Here is a 27,035-nt window from a genome sequence, read left to right as displayed (position 1 = left end):
CCTCGTGTGCGTAGACGTGCGTGTACGTACGTGTGTTGAAGAGAGATTGCTTGAGATAAAGAGTCGGGAGGCCTCTCACGTGCACATTTGCATGCCTTGACACACACACACACACACACACACAGACACCAAGCTCAGATATTAATTAAAGTTCATTGCTTCAGTAATTAGCAGGGCAGGATAATAACAATATGTGACTTATTGCCCCCTCAGGTTCAGCTCTTCCTCGAACTTTAATTGAATGAGCGACATTAAAAACTTCAGAGGCCATTTGGCAAGGTTGACTAAACAGTCGTAAACACTAAAGGAAACACTTGGAGCACAGGCGACCGGCGTCTCCAAACCCATTAAAAGTGTCCTCTTCCTTTAGCTTCAGGGAAGCCATAATACAAATTGAGTAAGTTTAAGTTTCATACTTTGGGGGCCTGAAAAATGGTCAAGTTAGCAGTTTAATAGGAAGTCAGACGACATAAAAGACTTTGCAAAGACAATATTTTCTAGAAGTTTCAAAAGTTTGGTGGTCTCACTTTGAAAAGTGCTCTTGAACCGATGCTGAGGAACTTAAAATTCCTTCCACGTGATGGTTCAGAAAATCTAATTTTTTGAAAGACAGGATCACACGTTGGTCGAGGAGATGAAGCCAGACGGCACCTGTTATTATTATACACTACTAGAGGTTAATAGGGAGACCTTGAGACAACCCCAGCCGTGTTTGTGGCCTCCAAATCAGATATTTCAAACCAAAACATGATCCTTTTTCCCAAACCTAACCTAACAGGACAGTAAAGCACACTGTTGTCACAACAGAAAACTGAAAATTGAACACAGAGAGTTTTAACATATCAGAAAACGTACATTGTCTAAACGTATTCTGTTTTTCCTGCTTCAGTCGTACAATCGATCACAACTGATTGATTGTACTCAGGTTTTGTTGAGTCTAGAATTCTGATTTTCATGTTCTTAGCAACATATACAACATTAAACATGTATTGCTTCGTCAGTTAGACATATTGTTATTTTATAATGCAGACATTTAAATCACATATTGACTTTTATTTAGGGAGCTGTTGTCGTATCATAGTCGTTGTCATATGTCGTATCATATTATAGTGGCATTTTAGAAACTATTTGCTTGTTGAAGAATGTGATTAACAGTTTCAGACGGCTGTTGTTTAACTTCACAGATCAAACAGTTTTCGTAGTTCGACCGGTCGGAAGTTTCAGTTTAAACGTTGAGGAAACTCGTCGTTCGGGACATCCAACCGGGCAGAAACAAAGAAAAACGTAGAGGAAAGTGGAAAACGAGATGAATGAGAGGAACAGATCAACATTGATATTCATCTGAAGAACTGGAGGTTAATCGAGCCGGTCGCATCCAAAAAATTAGCGCTAAATAAATCACAGATTTCTCCTGGAAAGCTCTCAGCTCTGTTCTTGACACACAGACCTGTGATTGATACCAGAGTTCTTATCCGACTCTCATAAACAAAACAAATCAGTGTCAGGATATTGAGCTACGCCTTTACAGCCTGATTTTTTTCACCTGAACATCCAGATTTTTGTAATTGATTGATTTGTAAATTACATTTCATGAATACTCTCTCTCTCTCTCTCTCTCTCTCTCTCTGTCTGTTGATTCTCTGCTGGCTCGCTCTCCCTTTTTTCTCTCTCGCAGCATCAAGCCAATCAATCATCACGCCTTTTGTGGCTCTGCCATCTCGTCCTAAAACCTTAGATGCACACACGGACACGCACGCACCCTCATGTACACATATACAAAGGCGCACACACACACACACACACACACACACACACACACACTGTTTCTGCAGCGCCTTTGTGCTCCTTTAACCTTGAGGTCTGCGAGCGCCCAACTGTGATAATCTCTCAGACTGCCTTCATTACTGTTATAGGACACACACACACACACACACGCAGAGACAAGCATCAAGGAAAGGCACATACATTCAACACGACCACACCTACTCCCCCTCACACACACACACACACACACACACACACACACACACACACACACACAAACACCGGCCTGGTAAGAGGTGGAACATTTAAAAGCCGCCTTTTTTTCTCACTATTGACTTGGATCAGCATTAGGCTCATCAGATAGTCAGGGCAGTGCTGTGTGTGTGTGTGTGTGTGTGTGTGTGTGTGTTCGTGTGTGTGTGGGTGTGTGTGCGTGTTATTGGCTGTCCTCCCCCTAACTGGCTAGACGGACACAGCCTCCAGGAATGTCAAACCTCCAACCTGCATTCTGATGTGGGCACCAGCAGTCACTTGTACACCGGCGCCCACCGCGCATTAGTGTGTGTGTGTGTGTGTGTGTGTGTGTGTGTCTGTGTGTGTGTGCTTTATTCGTCTTTGTGCACAGTTGTCTGAGTGACAGGCCCTGGGCGGCGGCACGGTAACCAGGCAGGTACAGAAACAAAACGGTGAGATGGGGAGGAAACTTTTTTGATAAAAGCATCATTAGCTAATCGCTGTTTTTGTGCATGTGTGCGTGTGTGTGTGCCTGCAAATGTGTGTGTTTGAATGTGTGTAAATGTGGTTTCAACAAAAAAAAATCTCTTTCGATTTTTGCTCAAAATATGCACGCATTTGAAAAAATATTCGACTTCTGCTCCGACCAGGCGGCAGCAGGTGAACATTTTGGCGATGTTGGACTGTACTGTGTGTGTGTGTGTGTGTGTGTGTGTGTGTGTCTGCCCTTTAAGTGCCAGTGACAGTGGCTTGGCATGCGATCTGCCCTGCCAGTCAGTCGCCCCGCCGCTCTACCTTTCTCTTTCATTCGCACTTCTCCTCGCCTTTCATCCCTCTGTTCCCTGAGCGACGCAACCTGTGGTTTTGGAGAAAGTTTTTGACTGATTGGTTCTTTCATCTGTTCACCAGCGTGCACGTGAGCGTGCGTGCATGTGTGTGTGTGTGTGTCAGTCCTGATAAACTGTCTTTGCCTCCGTCTGATTCCCTATTTTAAAACTGGTGGAGTGAAAAAAAACCTTGACTTTTTTTTTTTCAACAAGTCCCTACTTACAATTCAGCACTGAACAAAAAAGCCGAATGAACACTGAAAGTCATTATCAGAAATCAAAAAATGAAGACGCAACGGGGTTATGACCTGAAATTGTAGAGCAGCGCGAGCACAAAGGCTCTAACGGCTCCTTGCTTTTGGTAAAACCATAAAATTTGGGGCATTAAGTATTCTGTGAACTTCTAACTTTGCTGCAAGTTGCAAATGCATTTGTTATTCCCCCCCTCCCACCAAATCAAGCCCTTTTCCAAAATGATAATAAAGTTCTTGGTGGTAGCTCATCGGCACATTAGCGTACAATACGCAACAAACATGATGACCGTGGTAATGAAGTGAGTGAGGAGCACTCGGGTCAGTGCCATCGTGCCCTTCATTCAGCTGAGAGGAGTAATAGGAAAAGAACTCACAATAAAAGCTAAAAGAGAGCAGCCGCCAAGCCAAGAGAAAATTAAAATCCTCAGTGATAAAAAAAAAAAGAAAATCTTTTCAGGAGAGATCTCTGTGTGGATACGGTACGACTTTAATTTGAACTTCATTTAAATTCATAGTCATAATAAGAAAGGCAGCGGCAGAGCGCCTTTTTCTTTCTTCAATGTAAACAAAACTCGTGCGATCGCACAGTTTATGTTTTGTGGTTTTCACCGATTTAACAAATGTTGCAAAGAGAGATGGTAGGATTGTGCTAGAAAAGCTCCTCGCTGACGGACGGAAACTGTCAGAACATTGCAGATCTGCATCTGATGGAGGTTCTCGGGATAAAACGCAAAGACTGACACCGACACAATATGTGAGAAATATCAAACTCATCATTTAAACCAAGAAAAAAGTGAGTAAAATCACGAGGAGTAAATAAAAACTGATGGGAAGGATGGCAATGCCACAGAAATGCTTTCCTTCACTCAGGTAGCTGCTGTCCTTTTGTTGATCGACTGCAGCGGCAGGCTGAGCACCTGCAGGGGACAAATAATAAAATAATTAAAGAAAGGACTCGTTAAATCTGGTGTCAGTTATTATGACAGGAGCGAAGGAGGAAATCAGATGATGTGGTATAAGACTCCACACATTAAGGATGAACTCTCGCTCAGGTGGCTGCTGTCCCTTTCTGTACGAAGCCAAAAGTTATTTTGTTTCTGTCCATTGTTGACAGAAACAATGGGTAGATAAATAATAAAACAATTAAAGAAAGGACTCGTTAAATCTGGTGTCAGTTATTATGACAGGAGCGAAGGAGGAAATCAGATGATGTGGTATAAGACTCCACACATTAAGGATGAACTCTCGCTCAGGTGGCTGCTGTCCCTTTCTGTACGAAGCCAAAAGTTATTTTGTTTCTGTCCGTTGTTGATCGACTGCAGCTGGCAGGCTGAGCACCTGCAGGGGACAGTCAAGGTAGATAAATAATACAATAATTAAAGAATAGACTCATTAAATCTGGTTTCAGTAATTATGACAATCAAGCGGAGCACTTTTGCTCAGGTGGCTGCTGTTCTTTTAACTAATACAAGACGTTCTGCTGTAGCCTTCATATCGTGAGCACACAATGTATTGAAGAACGGCGACATTAGACCCAAGTGACACCTGCAGGAACATTTACATGCTGTTTTAATGTGCTATGTGCAACGTGAAAGATCCAAAACATGCATTTGTATAAGTTCTCTGGTGGGATAGGTTGTCGACGTATCTATCAAAGTAGATTTCAGCCCTTCAGCCTTGTGTGTGGTATGATTTGTTTGTCTGGAGGCTGTTGGATCTGAGTCGTGGACTGAAATAAAGTTGTTAACCTGTGATTTCGGCTCACTGTATCAATAGCTGACACGCCGGCACATCGTCAACCTGTGGAGCTCTTTATTTCTGATGCGCCACACCTTTTCTTTTCTTTTTTGCTTTTGACTGCTGGCTTTGAACTTAAAATCACCGCTTTGTCCTCAGTTCATTGGAGCACCTTTGTGAAACAGGTGGCTTTCGGTGGTTTCTTACAAAAACCTCTATTTAACGTTTAACATTCACGCAACACCATGAAACCTAAACTAAAGAGAGCGAGGATGTGTCAGTGAGCATCTAGTGTGTAATTCTTTCATCGATAATGTTCGGCACAGGTTAGATGGACGGATGATAACGATCCTTACAAAGTGAACTTGTATTAATTCGTATTTATGAGCAATATAAATTAAACGTTTGAAACTCAGTCTGAATACAGTTTCTTTTTGCAATTTAAGGAGGAAAATAGGCCCGCTCACAATTCATGGCTGGATAAAAAGATTTCACATCATGAGAAATTATTTCAGTGTGACATAAAAGACAAGGTGATGACCTAGACGGTTACAATTGGGTAAAAAAAAAAAAACTTGCAGGAAGAGCTTGGCACCACTGAAGGGACTTTGTGCCGACTTTGGACTAAAGACATTTAAATATCTTTTTTAATAACAAGTTGGAATGAGGAGCCTCTTCATCTCCTCATCCATCCATCCTAAAAATTCTCACCTGCAGCTCCAGGCAAACATCTTCTGCTCAGTTCTCTCCGCCTCTGGAAGAAAATTTTAATGAATGTACCATAAACAAAAACATGTTCAAAAAAAAAATTTGAGGATAAGTGAACGGAGCCCGCTGAACGACACAAAACGACAATCTTTTCTCAATGCCCCCGACAGCATCCTTGGAGAGATTTAATTTTCCCTCAAGTGCCTGCCTCCCATCTCTTAGAAAAGTATGTTGTCGCTTCTCCACAAGGTTCCCCCACTCGGAAGGATGCGTCTCTCTTCAGTCGGAGTTCAAGTGTCTAATCTTCTGTGTCTCAAGGTCAGCGTTTGTATGCACTCTTAAGGGTCTTGATTCAAACAAATGAGGGAAGAAAATTAATCGGAGGCAATGTATGAAGTGTTCAGAGTGCGTGTGTGTGTGTGTGTGGAAAACATGAATGCAAATTATTGTGTGTAAAGAGTGTGTGTGTGTGTCCAACTGGAGTCGGTGGAGGCAGAGCTCAGCTGCTCGGGTCCCGGGCCTGATGGGATTGAGCAAAGGGATGAAAGAGGAAGATAAAAGACAGGGAGAGAAAAGGTGAAAGAGGGAGACCGATCACTGGGCCGAGCGGAACATTGTTCTCTTGATCACAGTCCGGAGGTTCTGTGCGTCTGCGTCACTGTTCGCTTCAAAATATATGGATGTTTGCGTCAATCTTCATTCAGAGGCTTCTCCAGACTTAAAAAGAAACAAATCAGGGGTACAAGACGTCAAATTGATCATGTAGTGCATCCCAAGTGATAGAATATGTGGGCGGGAAATTCATGGACGTTAGAATATAAAAAACGTGTTTATTTCACGTACTCTGATGCCCCAGAATGCATTGCGTCTGTTCACTGAAGCTTTGTCTACAATTTCTTTGTTCCATTTCATCACCAACTTCACTTCTGAGACAACTTCAGATGAGAAAGCAGCTATGTAGATTGCGATTATGGGCAGTTTTACAAAAATTTATGGCGAATCGATGATGTGCCTGAACGAGTTGAGGCGGTCCATAATCCATAAGTAGCTAGCTACTGCTGGGTGGATTGTTTGGTTGGTTTACAGACCATTTCCTGTTTATTTTACATTATTACCTTAAGTGCTGCTTTAAGTAACATAGCTAAGTTAACGTACAAACTCATGTATCACTCACAGGCGCCTCCTCAGCGTAGCACCCTCTTACCTTTAATCTTTAATTCTTTTATCTAGCCTTTACCTCTTTTTCTTTGCCTCAAAATAATGCCCTTGTTTTAGCCGACTTCCCGTCTCTTTTGCAGTTAGCAATCCCCTCCCTCTTCTCTATGTCAATCGACGGACATTGATGGTAAAACAGGAGGATCCTGCTCTCCGCGTTCTCTATAACATTGATTACTGTTGGAATACAGAGCTACTTAACACTTGAAAATATCACTAACAGCAGCTTTAATTCTTTCTTTCTTTTAATTCTTTAAATCAAACGTGAACCACCACCAACAGTCTTTTCCAAGTCTTACTCTACCTTTAAATAATACTGGGAAACATTACATTAAGTCGTGGATTAATACAGAATATATCTTTGGATACTTAAGTATGTTAGTGTGCAAATCTCACACAGAGCCCAGAACTGTGGTCATACAGACAATGAATATAAAGCAGGGTGCTTGGCAACAACATACATATTAAAAATTCATCTTGTGGTCACATTGATGTAAGTAAAGTTCCCATGTGGTTACAATAAAAAGGTGCAACTCCTTTTATGAGTTGTAGGTGCTTTAACAGGGCTGAAAACAGAGGAGGACATTGATTATCTTGACAAATGGTAGCTGATAAATGAACAGGAGCCTAAAAATGCCTATGTACTGCAAGTTAATCAAGCCCTTCTGTGTAAATCCTTAATCACAAGGAAAATTTGATAAATAGAAAAGCCGAGTGGTGAAAGAGAACAGGAGGGGCACCGTTTCCATCCCTGTCATCCATCCATCTATCCCTCCCTTCCTCCTCCTCTCCACTTTTTATCCTCTGTTCCCTCACATCTATTATTCACCCCATTTGGCAGCCAGGTTCACACCTAAACAAACCTCCAGCCATGCTGCGTCTCCCTCCCTTCATCGTGCTCTCCTCGTTTCATCCACAACAACTCTTTTAATGAATTCACTCAGTTCATTAAACCCCTCCTAACATGTGAGAGATTCCTGTTAACTGAAGTCATTTTAAAGAACGGGTTTTTTTGTTTCAAACGTTGTTAACGGTGCAACAGTCAAGGTTGTTTTTATTGGTTGTTTAGGCCAAACGCTGTGAAACAAACGACCTCTGAGTAGCTGATCAGCTGTGCCTCGATTTAAAAAGCATGAAACAGATAAAGAAATCCTTTATATTTAGTTTTATGCTTCTTTTTAATTGCTCATTCATTTTATTGCATTTCATTTTGTTTTATTCATCTATGATTCACTAGCTTTGAGGCTACATCGCATCAGGTCTCAGCGATATACGATATATATTGTTATCGTGATATTAGACAATATATCATCTTAGATTTTGATTGCATAATTGTTGTTGTTTCCTGGTTTTAAAGTTCTTACCAGACATTTACCCACTTATTCATCATATCCACATTACTGATGATCATTTATCAGTAATCTCATAGTGTTAACATCTTGTAAAAGTAAAGTAAAATATCGAGGTATATATGTATATCACGATAATGTTGCATTAATTAAAGACCGTACAACCCAGCTCTATATTGTATGGTAGCGCATATTGTGAAGCATCTTGTAACTCAACTGTTTCTAATTTTTACGTCGACGATGTGTGTTTTTATTTATGAAACAGGAGACATCATGTTGCAAATTGAAGCTCATCTGTAAAGACACTTTAACAACTATTTTACTGCATTTTTATCTCTGTATGCTACAGAAGAGGATTAGGGCCACATGTGAATTTTTTTTTTGTAGTTCTGACTTTAAAGTCAGAATTCTGAGATTAAAGTCAGAAGTCTGAGAAAAAAGTCAGAATTCTGAGAAAAAAGTCAGAATTCTGAGATTAAAGTCAGAATTCTGAGAAAAAAGTCAGAATTCTGAGATTAAAGTCAGAATTCTGAGAAAAAAGTCAGAATTCTGAGATTAAAGTCAGAATTCTGAGATTAAAGTCAGAATTCTGAGATTAAAGTCAGAATTCTGAGATTAAAGTCAGAATTCTGAGAAAAAAGTCAGAATTCTGAGAAAAAAGTCAGAATTCTGAGATTAAAGTCAGAATTCTGAGATTAAAGTCAGAATTCTGAGAAAAAAGTCAGAATTCTGAGAAAAAAGTCAGAATTCTGAGATTAAAGTCAGAATTCTGAGAAAAAAGTCAGAATTCTGAGAAAAAAGTCAGAACTCAAAAAAAATTTACATGTGCAGACTTCTGACTTTATTCTGACTTTAATCTCGGAATTCTGACTTTAATCTCAGAATTCTGATTTAAAAGTCAGAACTAAAAAAAAAAATTCACATGTGGCCCTAATCCTCTTTCGCAGTATGCAGATATATCAACAACCCTAAATACCCACAAGCCCTCTTTCTCTCATATCGTATGTTTACCATTTTAAATCAAACTCTTTTCCCTGAAAAATACTTAGATCTGATCTGAATTTCACCCAGATTTGTCTCACGGTTGCTGCTGCACTAAGACTGCACGCCTCAGCTTACACCACATAAGCAGTGCTTATACAGTAAGTGCTTGTCATAATGGTGAAAAGAAAAATGGGGAGGAAACGCTAATGAGCAGCTGATTATGCACCACGGACTCCCAGTTATTAAAAACAATAAATGCTTAAACCAAAGTGTCTTGGCTGCAAATGGTATTTTAAAACTATGATGTTTTTGCCTTCATTGTTTTTCCTCTCTATTAGATTTCCGTCTTTTTTATTTTATTGAACATAAACAAGAATAAATTTATAGGTTTTCATAATAAAAAAAATTGAAAAGACAAAAATAATGAGGCGCCGCCGCACACGCACACACACGGCGTGCACCTTTTAAGACCTCTTCACTCTCCAATTTAGCGCAAGAATAAACAACAGCGAGGGGGAAAGAAAAGAGTAAATGTGTCATTAATAAAAAAGGAAGACGAGCTAATTGTGTTGCATGCTCTGGAAAAATCAAAAATCCATTAGAGAGGCAGGAAAGGACACTGAACATGGCTTTTTTGAAAAACAGACGATGTCTCACAAAGGAAGAAAAACCAAGGGCGCTTTTACCTTTAATTTGGCCCTATATCCCCGATTTAAGATGGTCTCTGTGTGCACGTTTGCGTTTCTACGCGCGTGTATGTTATTGTTGTTCCCCGCTTAATGCATGCCAATGAGTCACGCAAGAGGCAACTTTATCTAATCTCCATAAATGGCCGTACAGTTCAGGAAGGTCACCCACACACAACACACACACACCGGGGGAGAGAGAGAGCAGGAGGAGACGGTAATTGAGAGAAATTAGAAGAAGTGATGGAAGGGACTGGTTGAAGTAAAGAGGAATGAGAGAGAGACAGAATGGACTCTGGGGTGAAACAATTAGCTCTGTCGTTTAATGTTTGCTCTGCTTTACCAGCTCGGAGAGGTCAGAGCACTCCTGCTAAAAAGGGGAAGTCATTTTCCTACGGGGTCTAGTGAGGGACAACATATCTTGAAGTGTTTTTTTGGTTTTTTTTATAGGAAGATGGTAAAAGCCAGTCGAGTTCAGTCGAGGGTTAGATTTATTTTTCGCTTTTCATTCGGCTACAGACGTTTATAACTCTACTGAAGAAGATGCATTCTCTCAAGTCAAGAATGGGAGTGAAGGAGGAACATCCTGTTGTACACAATTCATAATGACTACTGCACGATTAAATGTTCAGTGCTGGAAATACGATGGTCTCGTCTCAGTTCTGTCTTCTTAAACTGGAAATTGACATGCACTTTGTTTGAACTTACAATTATCGAAGTAAATGTTGACTGCCACATGTTATAATATAGGTTAATGACAGCATCTAGATTTAGAGTTCACTTTCAACGTACAGTTTTGTCCGACACCATGCACCATAAAAAAAAAATAAAGACTGGCCAGCAATCCATTTCTATCCGCTGTCACGTCTCCGTTACAGACTTAACATATGAATGAACTCTTGTTTTGTCCTGCGTTGTTGCTAGTTGTTATGTTGCATTACGTCGAATATCAGAACTTCTTAGTTCCCAGACGGTTTTGGTATCGATGTATACCAGGCTATATGGCTGAAATGTGATCAGCAGCTAAAAAGAGGCGCAGAGCCAGAACTTTTGGAGGAATAAACACCCAGATTCACATCGATTGCTGCTCTTGTGCTGGATTTATCTTCAGTCCTGTTTATCAACCTGACTGCAGCTGCGTTCAACGGGCGTGACATCCATTGTCGGGTGTTTATGTTCTGTAATGTTGACCGCTGACTGGAGCCAGAGGTGGAAACGTACTTTACACACAAACACAAACCAATTAGCTTACAGCTAACGTACAGTAAACTTATCTGCGTCAACATTAATGAATCACATTGCTTAATTGAAAACGAGTAGCGGTACAAAAAACTGATTTTAAGCAAAGTGAATCTCCTCCTCGGGTTGGATACTTTGACCAATATTTGGAAGACCTTTATTAAAATCAATATTCATTTTTTTTCATTGTCTTTCTAGTGTGTGTGTGTGTGTGTGTGTGTGAGCCACACATGAAGGCGCTCTTGGCGTCGCTTTGATGCCGTCACAAAGATCGTTCCACTCCCTCTCTTATTGTAGAGGAGGCGATCCTGTCTCTCCCTCTCTGTTGAGCCCTCACCGACATCCGTTTTTGATTTCGCCTTTTTTTTTTCATACTTTGCTTTTGATCCCTGCATGAAACCTGGTTAAAGGGGTCTCGGGGGTGGGTCATTACTTTGTACGAGCGCTTATGTGTGTGTGTGTGTGTGATGTTGGCATTACCCGTTGTCTCTTTGAGGCCATCTGGAGTCGGCACATGTGGGAAAACCTAGTGTTAGCCTCCGAATGTGAATGCATCAGTGTGTGTGTGTGTGTGTGTGTGTGTGTGTGTGTGTGTGTCACTTTGACATGCCAACACATTTGTAACGGATAACATCACAGTTGATTTTTATATTCGACTCCAACCGAGCAGCAGCTGAGAGAAAGGAACAACAAAATTAGTCATTTAATATGCTTTATTCTATATATCCATTTATTATACAGTCACACAGTTGCACTAACGGGGATCAAAATGCAAGGCCAAACACACCGACACATGTAGTATATTAGCAGATGGGACCAGAGTGTGTGTGTGTGTGTGTGTGTGTGAGCAGAAACACTGTTCTGTGATCTGTTTATTCCAGAGCTGTCAGCCTAAACAGGCCGACTCACTACTTAATAATGCTCCACTTACTCTCTAGCTGTGTTCGCTTGCACATCCTTGTGTAGAGGCTGTAAGGACTATGTGTTGGTCAGAGGTTGGGTCAGGTTAAAGCTTGAATACAGACAGAAAAAGAAGTTAAAGATTGTAAGAAATATCTATATTTATGTTATATGATCTTGCACACCTTGCATTGACACAACATCTACATACATCCCACCAGCAACGGACGGTTTGTCCTTTAACTGTCTTTCAAAGCCGTTTGCACGTATATACTGAACATATATGTGCATATTTATCGATGCCTGCATGCTCCTCTCTCTTGGTGTCGGTGTGCATGTATTGGCAGTCCTGCAGGTGTTCATGGCCTCAGTCAGTGTGTGTGTTTCACAGTTAGCTGGTGAGGACACTGAACCACATGTCAAGGTCAACACACATACAGTACACATGCACAAAGTCTCTGTTTTAATAGACGGTATTTGAGAAAGGGGAAATCTACCTCAATCTGACGAGCTCAAGACTGGATTTTGTTTGCTTAACATTTTCCAATTAAGTTCCCCAAACTCGCCCAAATGTTGCTTTTCCACCACAGGGACGTCACCCAATGAAATCAACAGAATAATGTTAGTTATGTTCCTGCAAACCCACAGGCGAGCTCATGCTGTAAGTTTCTTCAAGATGCAACTTAACGTTTGTTGAGCATAAATTTTCTATTTCCCCATTGCCAGAAGATGTGCTTAAACTCTAGTTAGGTTTAGGCACAAAAAACACTTGGTTAGGGTTAGAAAAACATCATGGTTTGACTTATAATCCCTGTTTTGGTCACCACAAACATTGCTAGAAATGTCCTGAGGTCTCCCTCAAGACATTCGGTTCTATTGCCACAAACAAGGCTGGAGATATATGGACTTTCTGTGGAAAATCTTCGGTTTTGGTCTCCACAAATGTGACTGGAAATGTTCTGAGGTCTCCTTCTTAACCCATGAGTCTGTCACCACGGGCGTGGCTGGTGATGGCCTAAGTTCCCATGAAAAATACTGTTTTTGGGCAGCCATAAACCCAGCTGTAAATGTCTCGAGGTTTCCCTACAAACACCTGGCTTTGGACGGTTGGGAATGGGGCAGCTTTTTATTGGAGCCACCATTTTTAACAATCTGTGACAGCAAACCAGTTCCCTGTTTATTTTGCTTCAACACATCATTATGGGGTCACGGAAGAAAGCAGTCGGAGCAGTGGCAACGTTGCATAGCCAAAATTGTATAGTTTCGTGTTTATTCATGCACAAGGAGACTCATTTGCCTAATCTTTGTTGGTCTTTAGACAGAGGTGGAATCTCAGAAAACTTTGAGTTCGTGAGTAGAAGTTCTTTAGACTGGAAGTAATGTGATATTTTAGTCAAAGTGCTGACGAAGCCTCTGCTCTAGATTCTGTGCTGTACTTTCTAATAGTTCCAAATTGATGAGTGAACTGCCCCATCCTCAGAACTGTACTGAGAAAATGGGTCGCAATTCATTTGCAATAAAGAAATGCAGTCCAAGGTGATGTTTGATGACGATAGTAAACAGTTAAAAGAGTTTAAAGAGAAGGACCCGCTCCTTGTCTGCTGATTTGAAGCTCAAACTCAAACTCCCACCCCAACAAACGACATCTGGAGCAAACCAAAGCAAATGTCTGAGACTGTGAAGAAACCCTTCGATTTGTAAGATCTAATTTATTGCTGTTGTGGTAATGACGTGCTGATGTTGGAAGAAGAGGAACTTCTTTTGAAAAAACAATCACAACTTTAACTACTTGTATTACCTGCTACCTTTACATGTTTCAAGTTTTCACACCTGCCTCACCTGGCTCTTCAACACAGTGCTTTATGTGGCCTTCGTATAAGAGTTCGTCTTCATGTGCTGGTTTTACAATTCACCCTCGCCACAGCCACTTGCACTTGCACTTGCACTTGCACTTGCGCCTTTTGTTCCCCCTGCCTTTATTCCTTGTTTCATTTTTTACTTCTTGTCTTCTGCCGTCCTTCATACGGATTCCTTTCACCACCAGGTGCAGCTCCGGCATCCTCTTATGTCGTTCTGTGCTACACAGAAATGTACTGAGAAAACTCGCACCAAGACACAGACACCCAAGTGAAATCAAGCAGTGCCTTCCTCCAGGGTCCATGTCCCACTTCCTCGCCAAGCAGTACATGGCCATACTGCCGCCGTGCGACTGACGGACTTCTGGCACAGAATGGCAGCGCGGCGGTCACAAAATCCCTCTCAAGGAGCAGATGCTTGCTTCCTCTTGACATATGCCCCCGAGATGGAGCAGGGTGGATGGGAATTGGAGGGGAAGGCAGGGGATGTAAGAGGGGGGGAGAAGGAGGGTGTTAATCTGGAAGAGCAAGGAGCGAGCAGAGAAATTAGGATACGATTAGAGAGATGGAAGTCGAGGGATCTAATGAGGATTATCAAGTTTTATGTCATACATTTGTTCAAGAATTCACACCTTTAATTTCAAAATCTTAACTCAAAGACGATCGTGTCTCTGTTCTTCAGAGTCATGACTGTTAGCGTGTCACGGAGAATCCCTTTTGAGGCCATTAAGGATTTAACTAAAAGCTCTGACTTTCTAATAAATTAGAGCCAAAGGGGCGCTGGGCCAATGTCAGAGATTTTAAAACAGAGGGCAGAAAAGAGCCAGAGAGGAAAGGCGAGCTCCTTCTCGGCTAAAGATGAACAGATGGTGTTGGGTGTAAAAGTGGAGATACGGAGGGATGAGACAGGATGAGAGGCGAGAGAGAGAGAGAGAGAGGGATGATGGGATTTCAAGAAAGAGTCGCCACATTTGTATCTGAATCGTTGCTGCTTCTCTTTCCATCATTTCTCACCTTTGCATAATAATTTTACAGACCTTATGATTTTAAGTCGATCAAAGAATTGGAAACATTACTCAGGTTACGTTTGGCTTTAGCTGTCTGAAGGGTATTGGTGGTGGTATTCTGTACAAAATGGACAACAAAAATAGATATCAACGGCCACTTTTAATTGATTTTCATATTTTCAAGGGATGGAGAACGTACATGAAATGAAGGGTCGTGATCTGTATTCAAAACCATAAATTTTCATCACCGACTCTTTTCAAAGACTTAACAGTAAACTGGCCTTGGTGTTACACAAATAAAGAGGAAGACGTAATAACCGTATTTATATATGTTTGATTTCAATGATTGGGTCACCAAAGTTACCAAAACAACATACTTTCTTACTTAGCTCTGGTAGAATCGAGTCATTCATGAGATTTTTGCTGCCATCTCAATACAATGATTGTTGGAACTGCATGTTTGATGCTCACAGAATTAAACAAGCGTGCCGCTACAACTAACTAACATGGCAGCATGCACATAATAACAATACTAAGCAGCTGATGTTTTAGTTACCATTTTATTATGTGTTTTAACATTACAACACGTCCTATTTAACACTAAACACCACAATTAAGTGTTTTTTGGAGGGAGTGTTGTAAAGAAACTGGATTTTTAACTTAGATACAATATTTTTTGAGGACTTAAAATAAAAGCTAAACAAGAACAAGGCTGTTTCATGTTTGTTAAGCAAAACAGGATTTAAATGTTATGTTGGAAGTGGTGAGTTAAAAGCCCAATAAGTATTGGTGTAACTTTTTCAAATAGATATTTATCAATATTTCAATATATCAGACAAAACTAATGAAAACTGTTCATCTTGTAGGGATCTGGTCATATACTGTTGGACAATTCCAGTTTCGACTTGATGGTGGACATAGTGATTTCCCAACTTTTTATCAAAAATATCACATTATTTCTTGAGGGAAACATGATTGTCTGTATTAAATTTTACTGTTACTTGTTGAGACATTTTTGAAAAAATCAAAATTGTGACCCTGATGGCAGCGCTGAAGGAAATCTATCTATTGGGATCATTAATGTTTATACAGAACATCGTGGAAACCCATCGAATAGCTGCTGAATATTTCAGTCAGGACCAAAGTGTTGGAACGACTTAATGACCAACAGGTGATTGATTTTTCCATTGGAAATTCCTAAACGCACACGGGGCACCATTTTGAGTTGAACTTCCGTTGCACGACTCGTTTCTATAGATCCCTCTCACTCGTGCTGCGTTACAAACAAAGGAAGAGTGTTTTCAGTAAGATGAACGAGGACGTATCAACACAGTATCTCTTAATTAAGTTACAAACATCTAATAAAGGTCAGAAACCACAGAGATAGCAAGTACTCACCTATCTTTCACTTGGGTGGATATATCTTCAGTCTGATCTTACGGACACAATTTATAGCTTAGAAGTTTGTTTAGATGATGCCTCAGAAGTAAATATTATTTCAGGTATTTTGACTGTAAAAAGAGCATCGGAGGGTCGTGATGCAACATGTTAGTCAGACAGCAACACCTTTATTACTCAGAAAACAGACCTCTAACAGAGTTTTTAACAGGGGTGGGAATTGATACGTTTTTACCAATATCAATGCCATTGTCGTTTCTGCCTATCAATCCAATTCCTTATCTCATATCAATTCCTGAGTGGGTCATTGAGTGGCAAAAAAGGAGTTCTACACAGTCTTCTGCACCAAAATCTTTCCCAAAATTATGTCTGCACAAGACTGTGAACATGAACATATTCAACTCAAACATACTGAACAACACCTTAACAAGTTATAGTGTAGAAAGAAAATATAGTCTAAAGTTACTGAGTAATGTGTCATGGGTGCTTCAAGTCCTTCAGCTAAAGCTGGAATGATTAGTCATTTTATCTATTTAATTGAAAGAAAGTGACTTCTGAAAATAATTAATCGTTAATCAATTTTTGTCAAACATTTGCTGGTTTCAGCTTTGTAAATGTAAGAACTTGCTTCCTTTATCATTTTAGACAGTTGGGTTTTGGACTGTTGGTTGGTCAAAAGAGGCGTTTTGAAGGCATCACTTTGGGCTCTGGGAGATTGTGATGAGCATTTCCACAACTTTTTGTCGTGTTAGACTAAAATAGTGTTAAAAATATCAATAAATATCGATTCATCGCTCATTTTTAACAGCATCAATACGTTTTTCCACTTTCCTACCAGACGATGTATGACACATGCTGCAAAGTTCCATCTTCTCCAGAAGTACATCAACTTAACTTAAGGTTTTCTGTCAAAGTTAGAAATCTCACCAGACTAAACAATTTGTTATTTTACAAAATAATCTGCATATGAATGGATATTAAAAATAGTTGTTGCCACCTATTTATAGCTCCAGAATCAAAGCCAAAAAAGTGTTCTACTCAACAACAGATATCAACACTTATTATAAATGATTATTTACTCTTGTTCAATTATCCTCTCCAAAAGCAGTTCAATCTTTTCAAAAGCCCTATAGAATGACAGAACAAACATCTGAAACATTCAAGTTTACTGTTTTATTTACAGTAAAAATAAACAATTTCTCCTTGTCTAAAAAATGTTTTAGCATGTTGGTATTTGCACCCTTACACGACATTACAGCATTGCGCTGATTACACCCGACAGAATTCTCACCTTGTTTGGTGAAATGCAGCCAGGCTTTGGATCGCTTCCTCCTCTCCATGATGCTGCCTGGTGGTTGATGGTCTGAGTCGTCGCAGAGAGTGTGACGCAAATGTACCGCAACGCAAAATATCAGTAAAACCGCAAAACCTCGCGCAGGCAGGGAAATGAGAGAATTGTTAAGAAGAATCGAGGCGTACAATTCCGATGGAATTGGTCAGGTGGAACCAGTTCTGAGTCGGAAACCGGTTCTTGATTTCCACCCCTAGTTTTTACATTGTCTACACTAACAATTTCATCCAACTCTATAGTAAAAACAATGGCGACAGGAATGTCAGAAAATTGCCTCATTACACTGAAACTCTTTGGTCGTGCAGTATTTCCTCTTTCATACACCTTAAACTCTGAATTTTCCTACCTCTTGTCAGATTTATCCGCTTGTCATTTACTTTGAGGTAGTAAACACACAACATACTGTATATACAGGCGACACACACGCAAACACACACTTCCCACAACCAATACAGTTGCAAGGTGAAATCTTTTCATTAAAGCAAACAAACAAGCAGAGAACACACACACACACATACAGAGAGCACCATAAACAGCAATTCTAAGTCTTTCATTAATACGCACAAGAATTTAATTAACGGCTATTGATAAGCTTCGTCTGTCTTAAGGACATGTTTGTTTGTGAATGTGCAGAAGTGTGTGCGGGGTGCGTGTCTGCGTATCTTAAGGACGCGCTCGTTATGCAGTCATTATACGGTGATCTTCTTGATTTGTCAAGCGTGAAAAGGAGAGAACACACACACACTCGTACAGTGTAAGATATGAACACGGCGTGTTGACGGATTAGATGGGAGTTTTTAATCATCTTAATTAAGCCTAATTGTTATTTGTTGAATACGTGGCATTTGTGAAGTTCACGGGAACACAAAAGCAGATTGAGGACTAATTAAAAACTCAAGAACCGCGTTTTATTACAAGAATCTGTTAAGAAGCGAGAGCATGTGCGGCGGTGGCTCGAAACAAATGAGAGGGATATATGAGGAGAGACAGAGTGAGCACACAGAGCAACACTAGCCCTTTTTAGATAGAAAAGGCGGCACATTTGCTCCAAGGAAAGGACGGCAATGTGCCGGCGGTTACACCCCGCCTTTCAGAAACCCCGCTGTTCCGAACACAGACTTCTATTCATCGTAATGGCGGGGTTTCCCTCTTTTTTCAAAGACCCTGCTATTCCGAAAAGTCTATTGGGGAAACCCCTCCATTCCGAAACCCACTTCAGAAATGTGTGGGCGGCTGGAAGTGGGGATGTCAGCACCACGGATAGTGGTGTTTAATTTCGGAACAGCGGTGTGTCGGAGTGGGGGGGTTTCGGAATGGAGGGGTGTCGCAATGGAGGTGTGTCGGAATGTCACGGCGTCCCCTGTGCCGGCCTGTCTTTCTAAAACCGAGATGTAATATTCCTCCTTTTCCAAAAGCCGCCTCTGAGGTAGGCGCAAACTTGTGACGTGACGTGAAGCTCGAAGAAGGGCTGTGAACGGTGACATAGAATTTGTCTTCAAAATAAGAGCTTTACATTGCACCCCATTGGAGTTTAGAACTGGGTTCTTAGCGGGGGGCTTTTAATTTGACAGTAGCGACCGTCCTTAGCTTGCCGACACAACATCAAGCTAACACAACCAAACAGCTACAGAGACCGAGGAGACGCTAGCATCTCCTGGATCTCAGCGGCTGTCCAGTTGTTCATCTTGACGTCCGCGGATGAAATGAAGGACTGACTGCTGTGATCAGCTGTTTCCTGGTTTTAAAACTCCCCGGCTGTGGGTCGCACAACAGTGCAGGTCATCGATACCTCCGCCCTCCTCACGCAGAGGCCAGCACATTGCCGCCTCGTTTTTAGGTAGCAGGCGAGGCGGAAATAAGTGTACCCTCCAAGGCTGAAAATCGGCGGTCCACAACAGACCACCAAAAGGACGGGCAAATAATTTGGCGGCTTGGTGCCCGGTCTAAAAACGGCTACTGTAGAGCTGACTTGTGAATTTCCATTTCCATTTCCTATATAACTGTTAGGAGTCTTGCATAATGTAAAATGTCCTCAGACTGTTTTAGTAAAGGTGAAGGTTTGGTGGTGTTGAGCACTAAAGTAGAGGAGGTGTCACCGCCAATCCGGGTCTAGAACCCAACTGCAGATAGAGGTGCTCAAGTCCAATGTTTAGCTTTCCAATCAGCTTCATGGGTGAGATTGTATTGAGTGCAAAACTGGAGACAACAGACGGCGTTTTGATGTAGCCGTTCGGTTCTCCGGATGTGTGAAGACTGAGTGTAGGACAGTGGATAAGGCCGGGTTGGCATTGATGTTGTGCTATGAAAAGGTTTTCCATGATTATGAACATGTGTCGACACAATTGCCTTTTTGTTGTTAATAACGTTACTCAAGAAAAAGCCTTGTCGCCAAAATAATCCGGGTAAAAATCCAATAATCCAGGTTCATCCCAAAGGTCAAGCAATTAAAAATAGTTTGCACTTTGTAATTGTTTGGTACTGATTCTTCTGATTCTTCAGTTCGTAAAAGCTGCAAAGTGCCACGATTCTAACCATTACTCCGCTTTTGAACTTTGTCGGAAAAACAAATTAAACAACTTAATATTAGAGTCATTATCAATTCATCTGCTGATTGTTTTAATCACGTAAGAGTTCAGTCGTTATAACTCGGAGGTTATTTAATGGTTATTTCTTTGCATGTGAAGACACCGATGCTGCAGGTAGGTTTTGTTGTAATTGTGTTTAATAGGCAGGGGAGAGTCTAAAATTGGAAAGGAGGGTTTACACTTCACAGGTAGATAATTGTGTGTGTGTGTGTGTGTGTGTGTGTGGGTGTGTGTGTGTGTGGGTGTGTGTGTGAGTGAGAGAGAGAGTTTGTGTTATAAGATGAATGTCTGATTCTTCTGTGGCTGGCAAGAGTCTTCCTACAACAGTAATTACAGACTGTAGCCTCTCTGGAAGATGATCCAGGAGCACACACACACACACACACACACACACACACACACACACACACACACACACACACGCCTCCTGCCAAAAGACAACACCCAGCACTCCCCTCCTAGATGCACCTGAGGAAAGAATGACTGTCACACACACACACACACACACACTCCTTGCACCTGAGTACACTCACGTGCCAGCAAAAGGCCACAGCACCGTCTGTTCCTGCCACACACACACACACACACACACACACACACACACACACACACTCTGTCTCTCTCCTTAACACTTCACTTTCCTTTTAATTTCACTCTCAGATTTGTTACTGTTCTGTGTTTTATTCACATCGTAACATTTTTTATCTCTCAATTTTTTTCCCACCATGTACCGGCGTCCTGTGCGAGTAAGAACCTGCTGTAATGTTCTGACCCACCTACAATGTGGTTCACCGAGCTTTTAGAATAAAAAAAACAAAAAACAGGTCCAACAGCTGGATGTGCAGCCTTTCATTTGCATCGGAAATGTGTTCTGCATTCACGTTTTGAAAAAAGACTCCACAGCTGTGGCGAGCTGATGAGATCGATCTAAAGGGGTCAATGTGAAACGTCGACGCATTACGCAACAGACTAGAGCTCGCTGATATCGCCTTAAAATAATATGAGGATGTTTTAAGATTATACAGCAATGCACGATGTATATCTGGATGTTTTGAAGCTCCAACTATGCTTGACTTGTCTCCATTTCAATCTCCTGCAATCGCTTGTATTTTTTTTTCTTTTTTGACGTGAATATTAAGAGAACATTTTTCACAATGCCGCCAGCTTTCTGTCACAAAGCGGATCTCCTCCTCTTCTGTCTTGAGCTTCAGCAGAGGATAAAGACGTCGTACCATCTGCCACAGTGAGCAAGTGATGGATTTAAAGCTCATATTTGTGCAGAGTGCTGCTCTCTTCTAGTTCTGAGCCCGTGAACACATTGAAGCAGCAAAGGAGGAAATCAGGTAGATTTTGACGAGTGAAAACCAGGTCGGAACCGGCTCAAAGACCTCAAATCGATGTTCTGGTAATAGATGAAAACTCTAACTGTAAATAAAACTACATGCAACACTTGTACGATGTGTCTAATCAAATACAGTTGTTGGTGTTTTACGTCTCAGACAGATGTGGACTGGAAGCTCGACCGTTAGCAGGTGTGAGTAAACACACACGACAGACGATGTGTGAGTTGGTGGTGTGTGTTTCTGTGAGCGACTTCATCGTCTCAAGGAGTAAAGACACGCCCTCATACATCATTAATACAAAGACACACATGTTTAGCAGGTTGCCACCTTTCCCAGGTGGCCCGCACACTCATGCGCACACACACATTTGGCGCGCTAAACACCTTGTAAAAACCCCTGGTGACCCAGAAGAAATCACAGACAGATTGAAGATGGGGCAGCAGGAGGACGAGGAGGAGGAGGAGGCAACAACATGAAGAGGGAGGAAGACACACCTGTTATTAGTTTTGCTCCAGACGGCTGATCTCAGTGGAAGTCGGGGATGGACAGATCGAAGGAGGGACAATGAGGAGGAGGATGAGACAGAAGGAGAGCTCCTTGGAGAGAATGAGAGAAATTGTCGGGCATGAATAATGGATGGCAGATCCTCAGGGACCATGTTCAGACATTAATAATGGATAAGACTCAGCTGGAGGGGGCAAGGAAACGCCTCAGCAGAAGAGAAGAAAGTGCTCGGATGATGCTCCTTTTGAATTTGGCAAAACTTTTTTTACCGATTGAGACGCTGAGCTCATAATTCTCATAACACATGCTCGCGTAAACGCACGTCGTGTGTTTCCCACACATAGACTTCACCTGGGTAGGTGACGGTCGCTAAAAGCTATTTTTGACGACTGACTTTAGCATTTTTTACTCCAAGTTCCCCTTTGTTTTGTAAAAGCTTTCAAGTGCACTATTGCGGTACCACATTGGTTTATATCGTCCTGATAAGCCGCGTCATTAACAGCAGGCAAGAGTTGCTTAAAGGAGAATGCCGGCCATTTTTAAACCCACATCCCTGTTGATCGAGGTTACCAAGTGCTGTCATTAGGAAAAATAACGATAATATTTGGCACAATATTTACCGAGTATCAGAACGGCAGCTAAACCGAAAGTGAAACTTAAGGATGAAAATCAACAGGGATATGAGTTAAAAACAGCCGACGTTCTCCTTTAAATGCACATATCAAGTGTTTCCCACACATAGACTTCACCTGGGTAGGTGACGGTCGCTAAAAGCTATTTTTATCGACTGACTTTCGCATTTTTTACTCTATATTCCCCTTTGTTTTGTAAAAGCTTGCAAGTGCACTATTTCGGTACCACGATGGTTTATATCGTCCTGATAAGCCGCGTCATTAACAGCAGGCAAGAGTTGCTTAAAGGAGAACACCGGCCATTTTTAACCCATATCTCTGTTGATCGAGGTTACCAAGTGCTGTCATTAGGAAAAATAACGAGAACATTTGGCACAATATTTACCGAGTATCAGAACGGCAGCTAAAGCGAACCGATGGGGGCAGACATAACCGAAAGTGAAACTTAAGGATGAAAATCAACAGGGATATGAGTTAAAAACAGCCGATGTTCTCCTTTAAACGCACATGTCGTGTGTTTCCCACACATAGACTTCACCTGGGTTGGCTTCCAAGCGTATTGACGGTCGCTAAAGGCTATTTTTGACAACTAACTTTTGCATTTTTTACTCTATATTCCCCTTTGTTTTGTAAAAGCTTGCAAGTGCAGTATTTCGGTACCACGTTAGTTTATATCGTCCTAATAAGTCGCGTCATTAACAGCAGGCAAGAGTTGTGTTTTTGAAATGACCTCATGAAAGATACTTCTGATGCAAACCAATCGTCACAATAAATGCTAGCTAACTACGTATCTGCAAAACAACAGAGAAGCCAACAACACACCACTGTGCCTTTGCTCTGCTTCAGTTGGTTAGGGTTAGTAAAACATCATCGTTTGGCTGAAAATAGCGATCACAGATGGAGATGGTCCAACTTCCTGTGAAATATAGCTGTTTTAAACCGCTGGAAAAGTCATCTTAATAATAAAATCACTTGCTTTTCATTCAACAAAAACAGATGGAATTATCCCCATGACTCTTAAATGCTTAAATCTTCCACATTATATCTTCAAACCAGGTTTGTTTTGGTTCTGTGTTTTCATGTCCCTGCCAGATTATGTTACCCTCCACTTCCTGGAAAACATCTGACCCCCCCCCCCACAGGAAGCAGCGGAAGTCCCTGACAGGAAAGAACTTATCATCGTAAATATCAGCCGGCTTTATGTGAAACTATTCTATAAACAAAACACAACAAAATAGTTTGAGCATTCACCGCAAAAATAACCAAAATCTAAATAAGATTGCTGGCCATTCCAATCAGATGCTTGAAATGATAATCATTCTGAATCCCCTACTGAGTGTGACGTTAAATGAGCTGTGAGAAAAGTTGTTTTCACCGAGACATGTAGTTAACCTTAAAAAGGACAAGGTAAACCTTCAATTCCAGCGAAAATTACAGAAAAAAAAACACCAAAACATTTTCCTGAAAGAGCCCCGAGGTTGAGTTTAAACATTCCCAGCGAGTGCGGGCGCACATGCCAGATTGAAAATCAGACGAACCAAAAATTCAAAAATTTCTGCATGAGAGGAGCGACAAGGAGAGGGCGCAAGCTAACGATCACTTACAAAAGGCCCTTGTGCACACACACACACACACACACACACACTCATGCACGAGACAAAAAAATACAGATGCTTCCACACATATTTATGCACAGTTGCAGAGACACACACACGCTAAAACACACAAATTAACACACAGGGTTTGGTGTACTGCCAGTTCTTGATGACACACACAGACACACACACACACACACACTTTCCACCGCATTGTCCTGCTCCCTCTCTTCCTCTATGTCTGTTACATCCTCTCATCTTTATTTCACACACACTCACTCCCTCTATTCTGAACTACACACACCAACACACACACAGGCAAATGAGCAGCACACTTAAACTAAATGGGTGGCCTGATGGTGAATCACTGTCATTTAGCAACAAAGACCTCAGCTTGTTGTCCCTTCATCCCCCTCTCTCTCCATCTGACACACACACACACACACACACACACACACAGATCAACACACGTATTCCACATCTACCGTCGTGTATGTGCACGAAACACACACACACACACACACACACACACACACACACACACACCGTATGGGTGTATAATTACAGTGAGTGAAGCAGCACTAAGGAATAATTACAGAGGCTGGTTGCTGCTGTTGTTGTTGTTGTTGTTTCCAACAAATAAACCAGTACACAAACAAGATGGAGGGGTGAGCGGCGGGTCAAGCCATCTCCGCGATGACGCCGTAATACAGCGCCACCTCCCATATCCGGATCTTGCTCCGTCACTTTCTTCTTCTGCCGTGTTTTGACGGAAGTTTGTGGACGCCTCCACCATGACGATGCATCCATATCACTGATCGGGATTAATCTGCCGTCCTTCCGTGTTTTGGGAAGCGTTTCCAAGATGTTTTGGAACACGGCTGTGCAGGGATTTGCACTCCATTCAGCCGAAAGAGCATTCGTGAAATTGGCCACTTGTGTTGGGCATTAGAAACATTGACAGTGAACAAGTTGGAAGAACAGTATTGTCTTGAAGGCATTTAAAGATTTCCAGAACGAGACGACCCACGACACAAGTCCAAATAACTTTGGTCATTTCATCCCTCTGGTCTCTCACATGAACCTCTTTTAAACTGGAGAAACAATCAAATAACACCAATAAATTTACCCTGTAAAATATGGATTTGTCTTCATTGGGAAACCGTACCATCAGCATTAATTCCCGGGCACTGGGTTTAAGGTGGACACGCTAATTTACGCCCCTAATCCAGCCACATGTCGTCCCTCCATGTTCTTCATCATCATATTGATGCTTTTAAGTCCTGTGGGTTAATTTATGGCACCCAGGTAGACACTCTAACTCATCTATGGCATTTTGTTGAAGATCTGGATGTATATTTATATTTGAATGTATTTTATTCAACCTTTATTTGAAACAGGAAGTCCCTTGAGATTCCAATCACAGGAAATTGCACTACATTACTGTTTCCTGTTTCGGCACGTTCGTGACTTTGAACGTGACACGGCAGAAAATGATCAGAAAGGAGTGAATCATCTTGTTTTCTAAGGTATTTCTCTCCTCTCACTTCTTTTCCTGCCCTTTTTTATCTCGTCATTTCCTCCCAAAGTCCCAAAGTCCTCTATCCTTTACTGTAACTCCTTCTCCACACACACACACACACACACACTTACGCACGTACAAAACTCACAGCGCCCAGGCAGTCACCTGCACTGAAGGTAAATGGAGTGTGAGGTTTTACTGGCGCTGTGATTGCGGGGTACGGCTCAGGAGGAAATAAGTGTTTGGATTGTTTATGTGCTATCAGACAGCAGGTGGCGGAGTCGGCACACCGCCTCCCGACCCGCGATGGGGAGAGGAGGTGGACCGAGGTCGAGGCGGAAGGTGTGAGTGACGGGGGGGGACGGCGCTCGCCGAACTTACGTCTAAACATGTCTCGAAAGTATCCTGATAAAAGCGAGCGGGCGACGAGTGAAGCGATGTGTGTGTCTTTGCCGTACGTCCATCAGCGTCTGGCAAAAAGGCTGTGTGTGTGTGTGTGTGTGTGTGTGTGTGTGTGTGTGTGTGTGTGAAGCGGTAGGGGAGGTGCGAGGTTGTGAGGGTGAGGGTTATCCCACTGCGTCAGAGAGAAAGAGGGAGAAAAGAGGGAGGGAGGGAGCTCTCTTGCATGTAGAGGAAAAAAAGGAGAGATGAAAAATGGAGGGTGGACGAGTGGCTTTGTTCTCCTGAAGGGCCGGGATGAAGAGATAACTCTTACCGGGGAATCACAGCTTGGCACGGGTCTTTGTCTTTCATTTGTTTGCATTCCCACCCCTTTTAATTCCTCTTCATAATGTTTATTTCCGACTCGCTACAACTAACTTCTTGCCTACACCTATTTCCCTGACTACACCCTCCAACGTGACATATCCACTGCCGTCCATCCGTCCATTGTTCTCCATCACGTCGAAACAAGTCGACGCTTTGGACGGTGGCTGCGATGAAATCAGAAGAAATAAAAGCAGAAGAGAAGAAGAAGAGAGATTGTGTCGGTGAGAAAGACAACTATTCACCGCGTGGCCTTGACTTTCCATTAAATATGCAGAGTGTGATGTCAGTGATGAAGCGGTAATGAAAGGTGGGATCAGCAGGTCGTCACACATTGTACTTTAATGCGCCGACAGGTAGAACTTCTCTCACTTATTTTTGATTAAATCAAGATAACGGTACGGTACTTTAATCAGGGATGTTTGTCTCTTAATATCGATTAACTCAGAATATAGAATCACAAACCAACGCCTGGCATATTTTAATAAATTAAAAGGTTCAATATGTTCGATGTTGGAAGAAATTATGTTTTCATTGGTGTATAATTACCTGGAAATGTTCTTTCTGTATAGAGGGATTC

The sequence above is a fragment of the Sparus aurata genome, chromosome 24, assembly GCF_900880675.1.
Source record: "Sparus aurata chromosome 24, fSpaAur1.1, whole genome shotgun sequence".
Lineage (NCBI taxonomy): Eukaryota > Metazoa > Chordata > Actinopteri > Spariformes > Sparidae > Sparus > Sparus aurata.
This window is presented reverse-complemented; position numbering follows the sequence as displayed.